Source organism: Apteryx mantelli, chromosome 3 (assembly GCF_036417845.1).
Source record: "Apteryx mantelli isolate bAptMan1 chromosome 3, bAptMan1.hap1, whole genome shotgun sequence".
NCBI classification, from domain to species: Eukaryota; Metazoa; Chordata; class Aves; order Apterygiformes; family Apterygidae; genus Apteryx; species Apteryx mantelli.
Genome location: NC_089980.1, coordinates 18,292,150 through 18,307,058, shown reverse-complemented (window position 1 = coordinate 18,307,058; position 14,909 = coordinate 18,292,150). Strand labels below are relative to the sequence as shown.

Sequence of the window (14,909 nt, the reverse complement as noted above, 5' to 3'; positions counted from 1 at the left end):
ATTACCAGGGCCAACATAGTGAGAGATTAGACTTTATAGCCACAAGCAAGCCTGGGAGGGCTCCGTTGCCCCACAGCCAAGCAAGCTGGGAACACTGCAAAGCATACTCAGTGACCCTGTCCGAGAGCCAAAGTTTCTCCCTCATTCAACACCTGATCAGCCTGGTGCTGACAGATAACAGAGCATTGCCCAGGCTGTCTAGGCCAGTAGGGACATGGTTGCAATGCAAGCTTTCAAACTTTGCAAGAACTTTAAAAACAAAACAGAAAGCAACACATCTGCCAGCATAGTCTCCAGGCTTCTCCCCCACCTCTCCAGGTACAGGGAGAGGGTAAATGCTGAGAGATGTCAGGCCTTTCAAGGAGTAAGCAGCACTGCTTGGGTCAGGTTCTTGGCATAACACTGAAGTGTTTGGTTTGAGAATTCAAACTGGGCCTAGATTAGAGGCAAGGAGTTCAGCTTGGTATGTCTGGGAACCCTTCAGAAAATGAGAATATGGTCACTGGCCCAGCCTGTTCATCACTGACTTCCAACATTAGATGCTTATGACACAGCGGTATCACAGAAGGAGAGTAGGAGCCAGAGTCAGATGCCCTAAATTGTGGCTAAGTCCCTGTATCTTTTATTTCCTTCCAGCTGACTCCTGGCCTTCAAGCACAGAGCCTTAGGCGGAATTTAGGCTTGGAGACTCTGGTCTTTGGCCCCTCAGCAGGTGGAAATACCCACAACTGACTCAGGCTGGTAGATACTGAACATGCAGCAGGGGAGAAAGGCACCTGCTGAGATGTAACAGGCATACATAACTCTTCTGCCCTGAGGGTCTCCAGACTTTGAACTCTGGCCCATCACAAAGATGAACAGAGCAGAATTTATGTGCATGGAGCATCTTGCAACTGGACACTGTATGTGAAGTGTGCCACGCAAGAAACTCTTGCCCGCCACCTCTGCTCTGCAAGACCTGGAAGCCAGTTTTCAAAGCAAGACACTTTACGTAACACCTCTCACCCCTATTACCACTGTACTGCTTACCAAAGTCAAGATACTGAAACTTTTCCAAGAGCTGGCGGAGTGTTATTTCCTTTCAGTAACTGTTATGCATCAGGAAAGATTGTACACGGATAGTGTCTCAGGCACAGGTAAGAAAGATGTTAATGTATCCAAATCTTTTTCACACGCAAGCACACACCCTGAAACAAGCCGGAAATGCTAGCCACCTTTATTACACTCTAGTATAAACACCAATCATGAAGCTAAAGAAAGTAACAAGCCTCTTTGCCTGAAGGGTCTTCTCCAGGCTACTGTGTATCAGAGGAAAGATAAAAGCAGAAGCTTGGGACATAGCAAAAGAAAACCTCTCCACAGACAGACAAACACAGACCACTAATTTGCAGTAATATTTCACTCTCAAGGGCAGATTGGCATGGCTTTTTACGACACTGTTCTGCTAAGGGCTGTTACTCCGGCTCCACAGTGTCCTCCCAAAAGCAACTTGGGAGGAAGGAGACTGATGAACTTGATCTTACGCAGTCTTCAACTTCAACAGCACAGGAGAATTTCAGTCCCTGTCTACTGTCACATCAGCTCTGAAAGAAATGGCCACAGCTCTTCTCACCTCAAAATAGAAACTCTGCCACACAAAGACTACCAAGCCCCCAGCCATTTCCCTTTCCCCCCAAATCAACACATTAGGGAACAGGCCAGTACTTCACATTACTGAGCTCAGCATATCACTGTCTAGAGTCAGCTAACAGGAGACATTAGGAACAGGGCTGCATCTTAAATCCACCCACCAAAGCAGCAGGAAGGAGGTACCTCTGTCCACACACTAAGATAGAAGCCCATCTCTTAAAAAGCCAAAGTTCCTCACTTCTTACACAAGCAGTAGCAACCACAGGTTTGTATCCTCCATGCAGCAGACCAGAACTCAGCTCCCTCGGGAGAGGCAGACTGAGAATTCCCTCCCTGACATTCCCATCCCATCCCAAAGTGGTTGAGGTCTTGTAGGAGCAGTGCCCTAAACCTCCAGACTGTCCCATGCCAGAGGGAGGTGACTCAGCTCCTGCAGTGGAAACAAGCCCACCGTGCAGAGAAGAGTCACAGACTGGTTATGCACAAAGAAAGAGCAGACAGCAGTTAAAACACGTCACTCTCCTCTGAGTGGCGAAGGGGAGTGGAAGGGCTCTCCCTGTTCACCCAGCTCCCAGGGTGCTCACCAGGGAGGAAGAGCTGCCAGTCTCAGCTCTGAGAACAGCTGGTCCGAAGTCCACCTTATCAAATGCACCAAGGGCCCCAGGCAGGCAACGTACCCTGGACTCTCCTGCACCCTGGGACACTGTGAAAGAGGCTGCACTCTTGAAGTCTGGCTCTGTCACAACAGGGGCTCTGCAATTGAAGCCATCCTTCATAGGAAGCAAGCAATCCAGGCACATTCAATCTCACAGGTAGGTACTTGGTATGGTTCAAGAGTACCTCAAGGAGCTTCAGCAGAGAAACATCCAGCTCTTGCATCTAGGTTTGAACTGACATCTCCAGTCATGCTTAGCGAGACAGCCAGAGCAAAGGACTTAAGCAAAGGACTGATATTAAGGAGACCTTTCTACTGCTCATTCTGACACCACCTTTATATCCCCATCTAGAAAGAGGTGGGCAGTGAAATTCTTTCTTGGCTTCTCAGGACACTTGAAAGTTTAAGATAACTGAGCCAGCGCTTGGTCTTCTTGCAAATCAAGTGAAGGAGAGTGAATATATGCAAGGTGATCAATTTATATTAACAAGAACTGTGGCACTTTTTAAATCAAAATATTTTTTACCCTTGTGCACTCAGTACACTCAGTACTACTACAGTTTTGCCTTGTCCTGTGCAAAGCAAGATTAGAAGCAAAGCAGGGTCTTCTGCCACACTTGCTGTTACACTGGCAGTGCTAGAGGCCTTGCTGCTCATCTTCCTACACCTGGGGAAGTTTCACAAGTACCTCACTGTTCCCATCCACTCCATCTCGTACTCTAATAAGAAAAGCAGTTCATTACAGTTACTTCTGCTCCACAGTTCTTGGGCCACTGAGAAGGCACTGCAAACAAAAGCAAACAACATGCAACGGCTCTGTGTGTCCTGAGGACTGGCTATGCACACTGGTGCCTGAAGAACAGCACATTGCAAAAGCATTATGTTTCCAGTGGCAAGATGGATGGGAAAAGCGCCAGCCACTTGCTGTAACCCTTTTGTCATGCCAATTGCTGGCTGCTATGAGGATGTACGTTAGATACCTCCTTAGAAAAGAGCTCTGCATCTCATGCTTCCAGATGGAGGAGGAATGATTCACGCGCACATAAGCAATGCTAGAATGACGGCTGAAAAGAAAACATTTTCATTTTGTTTATTTGTGCTACAGACGTGTTCAGGGCCCTTAATCGCAGCAAAGATTGAATTTAAGACGACAACACTTCCTGCCTCAAGGAATGCATGCTCAAAACCCCAATGCTACTTTTTGCTGGCCTTGTCAAGCTTCACAAGGCACAAAAACACACATACCCCACATGCCTCATTCCCCCGCTTTCCTCATTTTCATGGCATTTCTCTGCACAGAAGATGACAGAATAACTCCACTTACACTGCCGTCACATCATGCAATGACAGCTACAGGGGGAAGCATCCAAGAGACTGATCAGGTGTCAAGAGTTCTAAACTGACCAGGGACTGACTTGTAATGCAGAAGCAAAGCAACATATCCCTTTTCTTTTTAGGCATACTAGTGAGCAAAATGCAAGCATTTACTAGCCTAGATGGCTGATAAACACAGAATAGACAGATGGCTCTGTGGTCAGAACAGTTGTCTGCCTGGTGCCTATTTCTTTCACAGAGCTCCTTACATGTATCCTTCTCCCAGTTCACCTGCACAGCACCTTTACCACGTGCTCCTCTCAAGGGCTCTGCCCCCTGTGAATCTCATTTTTTCAGTACTAATTTGTAAATTTCCAGTTATTTACCTTCCTCTGGTTCATCTCTAATTTGTGGAGTCCTTGGAACAGGGACTATCTTTAAGCATTTGGAAAGTACCTGGAATATCCTAAGTCCTACTGCAAGTAAATAAACAAATAGCAATGCATATGCATGCAATAGATATTAAGCCAAACACAAAGCAGTCATCTCTGACAACAGAAGTGAGGGCAGTAACCATTTCCTTCAGGTGATGGTAGAAAAATCTGTATTTTGGGGTACATTCACCCACCAGGAAAAATTTCAGATTTGCCTTCCCTGCCCCCACTTCCCTACTTCCGCATCACATTATCCATCTCTGAAATGATCCAGGCCCCCTTTTTATTACAAATTATTCTAATCAGTTTTGTGGCATGGCAGAAATCCAGCATAACCATCAAAAATACACATGCAAACCCAGGCTATAACAATTCTTCATTTCATAGGGACTTCTCCCTGATGATAGACTGGTACAGAGTCTGAGAGGGTTTGGCAGCCCTTCTCTCAACAGCACTTCTGTGGTGCCGACCCTTTCCGAAAGGGTGCTAGATACATCCTCCTATGGTACTTCCTCTCTTTGTGAGAGAAAGATTTTTTTCCTTAACCCCTTGTTAAAGCCAAGGAAAAGTGTTCAAGTGGGAACTATTCCTCTGCTGTTTTGCAGGCTGCAGAAGCGTGACTTGGGGGTGGGGAAGGGGCTAAAGAGAACATTTGCAGGCCAATGCAGGCCTTTCTTCCTCCACCATCCCCCGAGTGAAAAGAAGCAAGAGGGGCTGGGTAACTGTTCCAGCTCCTTTAGAACTGGTGTTCAAATGGGGGAGGAAGGAAAAAAAGAAAAAAAATTTATATATAAATCAGAAACACCCCAGAGCTAATAATAAGGGTTTTAACTTTCTTGGGTAAGGAGCACAGGCTATTTTTGTAGCTCCTAAAAGAACCCCTACACGCTTTGCTCATTCATGCTGCAATAGCTCCAGAAGGAATCTGGAGCAGTGGCTTTCACATAAAACCAATGAGGAGGTCTGAAGCCCAAACTGGGGGGGGGGGGGGGGGGGGCAGAAATCAGTAATTTAAACTCAGAAGACTATTGTCTTGTTAAATAATGTTATGATCTCATCTGCAAGTCTGTCCTGGACAACGAGGGACAAGTCAGGAAGAAACAGTAATACATACTAGCACACAATTAACCACTGCTATAAGCACTGTAACTTTGGATTTCTTGGACTATAAGATTTCAAATGCTTATTTTATAGGAGTGATACACTAGCCATCCAAGCACCCCAAACAAATTACGCTACCAGGACATTTGGGCAATGGATTATCACCACAATGGAAATAGATTACAGTGGCTTTTATTCTCAGCAAGGGAAGAATTTATCTCATTTTGAATATGCTGGCAGGGAGGGGAGTGGAAGGATACACCTGAGATTTTTTTTCCTCTAGATTTTTCCAAAGTGGGAATGCCACAATAATCTGCAAGTCTAAAAAGGCCAGAACTGCTTTTCCCCAGAAGTTGCACTGAAATATCTGAAAACAAGGAAGAATTCAAAATATTCTAAATGAAAGAGCAGTTGGAACAGCCTCCTTGTTTTGGCTGACTGCTGGGAGGATGCCCTGTTATCGGGCATTTATTATTGGCCATTACACATTTGGCCGCTGCCTCTTCACTGTAGGTCTTGGTATCAGACAATGCTGACCACTGCCAACAGGCCTAAAGAATTCAGCTCTGCTTAGAAACTTTACTATCAGGTGCTTTCCCTCCCACAGGAAGGAGGACCATTACCTCCCAAAACATGCAAATTAGCAGGTTCAGCAGAAGGATTGGTGAGTTCCTTTAAAAAGGTTTAATAGGGTGAACGTTCCTTTCAAGAGGTTTCGCATTTCACCTTTACATCACCACAGAAATCCTACCTTGTTTCATACCCTAGTTGTCACTTTGAATCACAGACTGAATACTAACTTTTTCACTTCACAAAGCTTGTTCTTTTAAAAAGAGTATTTTGGTACCTCCAATACATGGACATAATTGCTGGCCCCTGGCACTCAAGAAGTTATGATTCTGACCTCAATTTCTTTGGCAAAGACAAATATTCCAGTGCAAGATGAGGGAAAACCTGGCAATGCTTAATGACATCCCTGACACGCAGTCCCAGAGGTAACTAGTACCCACTGCATATGAAAAACAAGGAAAGACTAAATCAGAGAAGACAGCGAAATAAACAGAAGCAAGCTGACCAAAAAAAAAAAAAACAAAAACCCCCCAACACAACAAAAACCCAACCCAGCTTCACAAAGCATAGCAGAGGCAAAAAAAACCCTGCTTCGCTACAGCACAGGGCACACATCCAAAGCTGAGGACACCAAGGTATTATTCCCAGCTTTGCTCCCGACTCCTCCTGTATGACCACACTAACTCATGTCTCACCTCCAACCGGCTCCCCCTTCACATTTTCCAGCAGTCGTGAACCTTTTCCTTGCCAAGGGCAGAGGACACTAAGCTTTATTGGTGGCCCATACCTGAACATGTACCTTAGCACCATATGACAGCAATGTAACCGCTCTCCACACCCAAAAGAAATAATGCGGGCCACAGAAAACAGGAGCTGGATGTCAGTCCCCCAGATTTCACTTTCCCACTGCAAGCTCTTCAGGACAGGAGCTCTTGCCATTTATTTGTACCCTGCTTAGAGCAATGCTATTCTGAGCTGGGGTTCCAATGTTAATGTCATTCTATAAGCAAGAGCGATACTGATAGTTGGTTAAGACTTGAAAGAATAACAGTAAATGGAAAAAAAGCTTGGCCAGAAAGAAGTGGAGAGAATCAAAAAGAAAGAGAGAAAAAGAACTGGGCAGGACAGAGAAAGAAGAAAACCAATGAAAAAAACTCACAAGAAATAAAACAAAAAAAGCCAAGAGTGAGAAAGATGAACATGAACATCTGACTTCATTTCAACAAAAAGGGTGCATAATTTTTATGAGAATATTGAGCTTTGATAATCAAAGCCAGTATTTTATTTTTCCCCCCTAGCAAATATATGAATGAACAAATGATACGAATTTAAATTTCAAAAAGAAAGATTCCAAGTTCTCAATACACTAAGTCTCAGAACTAATGTTTTGACCCTATTAGTGATGGCTTATGAAGCAAAGACTGCAGAGTAACTACAATTCCTTCTCTATTTAGAGGTTACCTTTGAGAGTCACTGTCACCAGTGCAATTTTGCAGTTATGAGAAACATCTTTGCTATTTCTTGGGATCCCTATTTCCACTGTAGGATCTAAAGAGGTTTGTTCAGGTTCAGCTGGGATCTCTTTCTCCCTGTTTTGTTCATTTCTGTATTCTTAAACTGTCCTTAACTGGACACCCATAGCAATGCCCAAGATAGATAGCACTGAGGATCACAACAATTATAAGCATATATTTTAGGGAATCAGGAATTTTCTTGCATACTAGGTTAACTCCAACTCCCTAGGCCTTTCTCTGACTTCACCTGCTTACAGTCATTAGACAACAGTGTCATTTCTAAACTGTAGCTGAGCATTAAAAGCACCATGCTGGCCCTCACTGGTTCTATTTAATTAGAGATTAGCAGAAACAATAAAGCATAGGGAAAATATAAACATAATTTTGCCTGTTTCTCAATAAAAAGGTTTGGGCTAGGAAAGAGATAAGGGGGAGGCTGCCTATTTTATCTGTAGGGCCGGCCTGGCAAGTTTGCGTTCGCTGGAACCACGCCCCCATCAGAATTCCCTCTGAAATGTCAACATGAACCATATTATTAATTTTCCAAGTTGCTGACCTTTACTGCTGCCTGCCTCATAAATCTGGCATTTTGAACTGTTTCTATTCATACAAGAACATGCTTTGTAAGCCTCACGATATCTGAACTCCGTATATAGGCTACTCACATGCCACAAAACAGATTTTCACTGCAGCGTTCCTGAAGAAGCTGCTGAGTTGGACTTTCTTAGTTCCAAAAACTCCATGCATTGCCATCAGTTACGCTGTATACCACTACAGGAGCCAGGTTTCCTGGAATTCCTCAAAGCACTTAGTGAATCTTTGCTTGAATAGAATTTTTCAGAGTACTTTATCAAAGGTCATAACACACGGAGATTTTAAAATAAAATAATTTGATTATGAACTTAAGTTTGTTTTTAACAAGGAAAAAAATATACAAAGTCCTTGGATTAGGAGATAACGGTTCCCATTTACTGTTTCTCCCAATTAAAATGTTTCATATAGCTCATCAGAACTTAATGCATCGTACATGTTACAGAGTGCTCTGCATAAGACCGTCTATCTGTCATTTCTCTCTCCCCAAGTACTTAATGTGATAAATGATCTGGTTACTTGTCTTTCTAATATAAAAGCAGGAGAAGCTTTGAGACAAAGAAATAAAGGCCAACACATATTACAGATCTCACAGTGATTAATATCAGCCCCCCTGACTCCCATCTCTGAAGTAGTTAAGGTCACTATTCCCTCCTCCCCCCACCTTTTTTTTTTAAGCTGTGGATTTCAGTACAGCTCACCAGAACCCTCCAAACACTTGAATTAATTTAATTTGAAGCAGAAGCTGGAATGTAAGGGACATACAGCACTTGGACTTCAGTAAAAAAATGTCACCCCAGCATGTCATCAGAAAAATAAGTGACCTTCACTCTTGCTTCTGCTGACAAACAGACACACTTGAAGCCACACGCAGGCCAGGATGCTAGTGTGATTTCTGGAAGACAATCTAATAAATAAAGATGAAAAAGAGTACAAAAAAAGACCGACTACCTATTGCCTGAACTGAAAAACCTGCCTTTTCAAATCAACTAATTGTTTGGCAAGCCTACATGAAAGGTTGACAAACAAATAGCGCATTTTCCCTTCAACATGGAATCTGCAATAAGAAAAAGAAATCAGCATTTTATTGATTTCCATAATACCATCTCTACAGCGTAGCAAACCCAGCTGCTAATGCTAGTTCATGGATGCTATGGAACCATCCCAAATAATTATATACCCTCCTCTTCGCTGAGCCCCAGGGCACTGTTTCTAACTTTCCAGAGGACCACTGCAGTGAAAGTAGAAACAAAAAAAACTCATCTTCATTACCTAAAACAAACTGCACACTGAATTTTGCTTATTTGAATGGGAAGTTAGAGAGGCTTAATTTTTAAGACAGGGAATAATAATTGCCAGTCTATGTATATTTTCAGATCTGATATCAGGACAAGGAGTTCTCATTTAAACTCTTCTTCCCATCCCTATTTTTCTTTTTTCCTGAGAGTACGTAACAGTACAACATACAAATATTACAATAATCATGAATTCTAGGGAGAGAATCTAAAGTCCTCAGCTCTGAAGTGTTTCAAGGATGATAGTCAGATATAAAGACTTTTGTGAATGTCACTATAATTAACATGGAAAAAATATTTTAAGGTGTTACCATTGCTATAGGGAATGTTTTTATAAGTGAATGCATATTTCAAAGAATTTTTTTTTAAACAGGTTTTTATTTCCAAAAAACCCTCAAACACTTTCTAAGCTAAGATAAACAGAAGAAGATATCTTTTTCTGGGTCTGTAATCCCGAGTTTCCCAAATAATTAAAGTAAATTCTGCTGATTTTCTCCACTTCTTGGAAAATTCAGAGGTCCATAAATGGGCAAAAAGATCCAGTGTACCTCAGGAGAATTTTTGCTCAATTGGGGTCTGCAGGATTTGGCCCAATTAATCTAGTACTGTCCATCTGGAAAGAATGCAGTAGGACTCTGCAGTATAAACACCCTCCACAAATGGATGTACCTACTCCCATTTTTTTGCCTCCCTCCCCTTTACTCTGCCTTGATATTTCAGATCCAGTTGCACTGTATTAATCAGCACTATCAAGATTCAATGTACTGTTTGAGTTAAAATAGCTTAATTTTGCTATGGTTTCCCATGCATATATTACTTTGTAACTGGTTGATCTGTTTCCTCTGAGCATCATGAAATGTGTGGATTTTTGTTTAACAAACAAGTTGACAGTATCAATACAGAGCTGGAGAACCTCTAAAAACAATCTAGTTTGCATAATTAATGTTAATTACAATAACATCTCAATCAGTGACACAAAAGCTTAGCAATGAACACAGTCATACAAGGAAGTGAAAATGCGAAACAACATGGAAGAATTGTGTCTTGTTCTGAAAGAGTATCAGCCAAACTTTCAGTAGATTTATAAATAAGAACATAAAGGCAGGAGACAGTTCTGCTTTGTTAGACATTTTCTTTACAGTCTGTTTAGTACAGAGCTTTTTACTGAGACTGTAATAAGAGAGAGGATCTGAGCTGTGGACACTTCAGATAATATTATCTTCCTGCAACATCACATCCAAGCCATTATCAACTACTTTAAAGAAAAACAACTGAGGGCTTGATCCTGCTACCAGTAACTTCAACAGCAAACATTTAACAATGTGATGTGCATTTTTTTTTTTAATGCAGAAATAAAACAAAACCTTGAACACTGCATGTAGGTATGGATTCCCTCAGGCACAGAAGAATTTCAGGACAAGATAATGATTTTTGCAACAATCTTTTTTCTATTTTCCATAGCAACAAAAGAAACACAGAAAACTTACTTGCTTGTTTCACTGGTAGCACAGAGGTCTTAAACAGTTATTCTTGGTATGGTCATTTAACAGAGCAGCTTTACTCTTAATCCTCAGAAATTTTCTTCAGGTCCCAAGAAAAATAGTTATCCAATATATACTTATTTCAAGGGAAGAAAAAAAAAGTTTTAAAAGAATAACTGCTATTCTCACTCACCCACATTGGTACTTCAGTACATGAGTAGTCACAGAAGCATCACAGGGAGTACTTATGCAGTAAAGTACCATTCAGCGTGAGTAAGGGCGGCATAATTAGGTCTGATGAGAGCAGGAATCAGAGCTTGTCACGTCACTAGTATATGGGAGCTTTCTAAAAACATGGGATTCTTGATTACTTTTCACATTAATGTAAATCCGCTCCATTAAAGTTAATGAAGTTTCACTGGTGTTAAACTAGTACCAGAGGAGATGCAGGCCCACATCATGTTGATTTAAGAGACCACAGCTGAAGGACTCTCCATTAGGGCAAAAGCAACAGAGATTTAGGAAGTTTTAAGCCATATTGGGGTAAACCTTGGGATAAGGCCAAGGGCTGATTTCGTATTCAGTATCCTTACCACCTCAGGGTTCTGGTTTTTTTGTTTTGTTTTGTTTCCCCTCCTCTCTCTCTAGATTCAAGCAAGAAAAGATCTGTTAAAGGCTGTTTTCTTTAGAAACGTACTAATAACTACTAAAGTGATACGTTGACTAAAGCCATAACTTTGCTTCCTCTTATTTACAAGAGTGTTTGCCTTCAAAGAAAAGTAAAGGGGGGGGGGCAGGGGGAAGGAAACTTCATGTGCAGGATCCCAAAATGGTATCAGCCTTTTAACAAAAGCTTAACAGACATTTCCTTATTTTTCAGATGTCCGAGAAAGATGATTTTTGGAGTACTGTGAGGTCTGGTAAATACAACAGTTGGTCTCTATGTAACATGGATTACAAAGATCTAGCAATTAGTAATAACAGCTAAAGCCAGTAAAATACTAAGGCTTCAGAAGTTCTACACGTGGAAACACTGTTCTGCCTGCTGGGGTTTTCCATGCATCTGTGTTATTTTAGCTACTTTGAATGCACAACACACAAGAACGTACACCACATTCACATTTCTAAAAATACATTAAGAAAATCAATAGCAACGAAACGGAGACATAGCTATTTTACATTAAGTGCTCCCAATCTCAGTCCAGTCCACCAAGAGGACTTCACGCCGAAGACGGCAACTGCAAGCTAGGAGACCCTTATTTCCCTGCCAGGCAGGTTTGAGACCAGGTTATGTTCGAACACCTGGGCACAATGGGCTGCAGGCACCCGGAAAATTTCGGTGGGCTGCCTCATTTTGCCAGAGCCATCGCTTGAACCCGCTTGCTGGCTCCGGAGAGCGCGCACACGCCGGCGGCGACCTCCAGGCTGCCCGCGCTGACCCGCGGCGGGGCTCGGGCAGGGGCTCGCCGAGCGCTGCCTCGAAGCGCAGCCCGGAACGCAAGTTTCGGGAGTCCCTCGCCTTCCACGCGAGGGCTCGCCACAGCCCCACGGGAGAAGCAGATGCGCCCCGGCCGCCCCCAGCGGCGCCAGGTCATTGTTATCGCTATAATTGTAACCGAGCCCCGGGCGGGCGGCGGGGCGCGGAAAGTCAGCCCGGGGTCCCGCCGCCGCTCCGCTCCGCGCCCCGCTCCGCGCCGGGGCGGCACCTCCGGCCCCGCGGCCGCCGGCAGCCCCCGCCCCAGCTCGCCCCGCGAGGCGGGAAGGAGGGACCCGGCGAGCCCGGGAAGGGCACTCACCCGCTCCGGGGGGCTCCGCGGCGAGGGGCGGCGAGGACCGTTGAGGACCGTTGAGGGGAGCGCGCGGGGGGGGGGGGGGGGAAGAGGGGGCACAGCAGCCGGGGGAGGCAAAACGGGGGGGAATAAAATAAAGAGAGGAAGGCGGAGGGGGGGTTAAAGGCAGCAGCGGGGGTGGAAAGGCGGGGAATTTAAAGGAAAAAAAAACTAAAGAAAGGAAGCCCCCAGCGCGGCGGGGGACAGGCGGACGCGGGAGCCGGTGCTGTGGCGGCTCGGCTCTATCCCATGCCGCTGCGGGGCCCGGGCAGCGGCAGCCTAGCTGGGGGGGAAGTGACACCGTGACCAGCGCGGCCCGCCAGCCATGTACCAGGGGAGAAGGCGGGGGCCGGGGCAGCCCAGGCAGCGGCGGAGGCAGCGCCGCCCGCCCGCACACGGCATTTAACGGCGCTGACGGGCCGCGCCGTGACTCACACACGCGAGTTAGTCACAGGGCGGGCCCGGGTGCCGGGGGGGGAGAGGAGGAAGGGGGAGCACCGCCCCGCCCCGCCCACCGGCCGCCCAGCCAGCCTATGGGACGCTGCCGCCCGCAGGATTGGCGCGGCAGCCGGCCAATGGGCGCGCGGTGCTGCCCCCACGCCGGAGTGGCCCCCTCCGGCCCAATGAGTCTTCTGAGGACACTGCCGCGAAGTGTCGGGGAGGGGTGGAGAGCCCCCGCGGGGCGGGCGTTGCGCCCGGGCCTGCCGGCGCAGCCAATCAGAACGGAGTCTTTGGCTGATGGGCGGCGCGGCGCGGACCAATCAGGAGGGGAGGAGGGGGCTGGAGAGGCGCGTTCTCCACCCCCTCCCGGGGAGCTGGTCACGCAGCGAGCGGAGGGCGGGGGAGGGAGCGTGACTGGGAGCTGGGCGCGCGGCGCGCTAACGGCCCCAACGGCCTCGCTCGGGGGAGGCGGGCAGAGCCACCTCAGCTGGCGGCGGCGCGGTGCCCCGGGGAGCCGAGGCGGCCCCGGGTGCAGCGGGAGGTGCCTGGGGCCGGGGGGAAGAGCCGCAGCGGGCTGCGGTAACACCCGGTGCTGGTGTCAGGTCATATTTTGACCTGCTGAGTGCAAAAAACCCCCCCAAATTTACCAGCATTCGTGATAAGGCTGGCAGTCGTGTTACAAACGGCGATTCCTCTTGGCGCTGGTGGGAGGAATTGACCGGCAGGAACACGGTCGGTGGTGTCAAAGAGCAACGTTAATCTCCCAAATAACTAAAATTGGAGGACTTCAGGTTGGGTCGAGGGAGGAAGTAATGCCTGCTGGTAGTTGCCAACGTGTGCTGGAGCCTTGCCAAAAACTTAATCGCAGTGAAGGAAAGGAGATAGCCAAATTGTCTTTCACCTTTTCATCTCTACACGCAAACTTCTGCACTAAGACCTGGCTTTTTGCAGTAAAGCCTAAAATAGCCGATAGGCTTCTGTAAGATCATGAGATAACACTCTCAGAATAAGGGACTACGATGACATTTTCCCTGCCTGCAAAAATACACTCTTTGTTTTGTTTGCTTTAAAAACTAGTTCCCTCGATAGAGTGCTATATTTATGGGGGCACTTTTTTGTGGTTGTTATTTTGGCATCCACAGTAATTGAAAAGCTGAAAAACTAACCTGCAAGAATTTGTTATTGTTTTTTGGTTTTTTGTTTTTTGTTTTTTGTTACTTTAGAAGTAGTGGGACTAATTGCAGTTGTTTCTTCTTGCTTTTACTGAGGCCGAGGGAGCTGGAGTGAAGATTTAACAGTCCCTCAGTTGAAACAGGAATCTCAAATCACAAAAAAATGGTCTTCAGAGTTGCCTCTTAGCATCCATGGCATTATCCTGCTAGTTGTACCATAGTCCATAGTGTCTTGCAAGAAATCCAGGGTGGATTGAGGGTACTTAAGTTGCTGTACTATAAAAACAGGAAGTAAAATAGGACCAGTAAGGCCATGAGTACATGTCCAAAAAAAAAAAAAAAAGGTGGAGGCATGCAGATTTGGTAGAGGTTGAGTGTTTTTTTTTCTTCCTTTCATCAAAGAGAGAAGTGGGATCATATGCACTTCTGAGCATCAAGCATTAACACACAGCGCAGCAAATTTTAAGAATTTAGCTATCATTTTTTATGATAATTTTATTTTACCCTGACACACTACAAAAACATTTCTGGTTTCAGGTTTTGGGGGTTTCTTCCCACACCATCTTCATCAGGTTGGTGGTCCTGGTGTCTTCCCAGGGCTTTGCCTGGGCACTGGCACTGCTCTGCTCATTAGCTGTATAAAGTCATAATTCTCCTGATTCTGTTTAAGAAAAAAAAATAGGAAAAGAACTCTTAATAACTACCCCTTCTTTCCTATTTCTTGAGTCTGCTTCGAAAACATCTGAAGGTTTCCCCAACCCCCCCCTCCCCGGCATCTTGATAAAACTTTGAGGATTTGTTGACTAATATGTCCTTTCCTGTTGAAATCTGTTGAGCTCTGCTCCCGTAAATGCTCTTGCCTTAATCGCTACTGGATTAGAAT

General features: G+C 45.3%; 1 protein-coding gene across 1 annotated transcript in view; it reads right to left on the bottom strand.

The window, feature by feature from the left end:
* The window catches only part of SERTAD2 (SERTA domain containing 2), a 79,785-nt gene extending 67,343 nt beyond the window's left edge, over positions 1–12,442 (bottom strand). The window contains exon 1 of the mRNA XM_067292785.1: positions 12,381–12,442. The gene's annotated coding sequence lies outside the window, so the exon portion shown is untranslated. The remainder of the gene's footprint in view (positions 1–12,380) is intronic.
* Between the last annotated feature and the right edge of the window lie 2,467 nt (positions 12,443–14,909).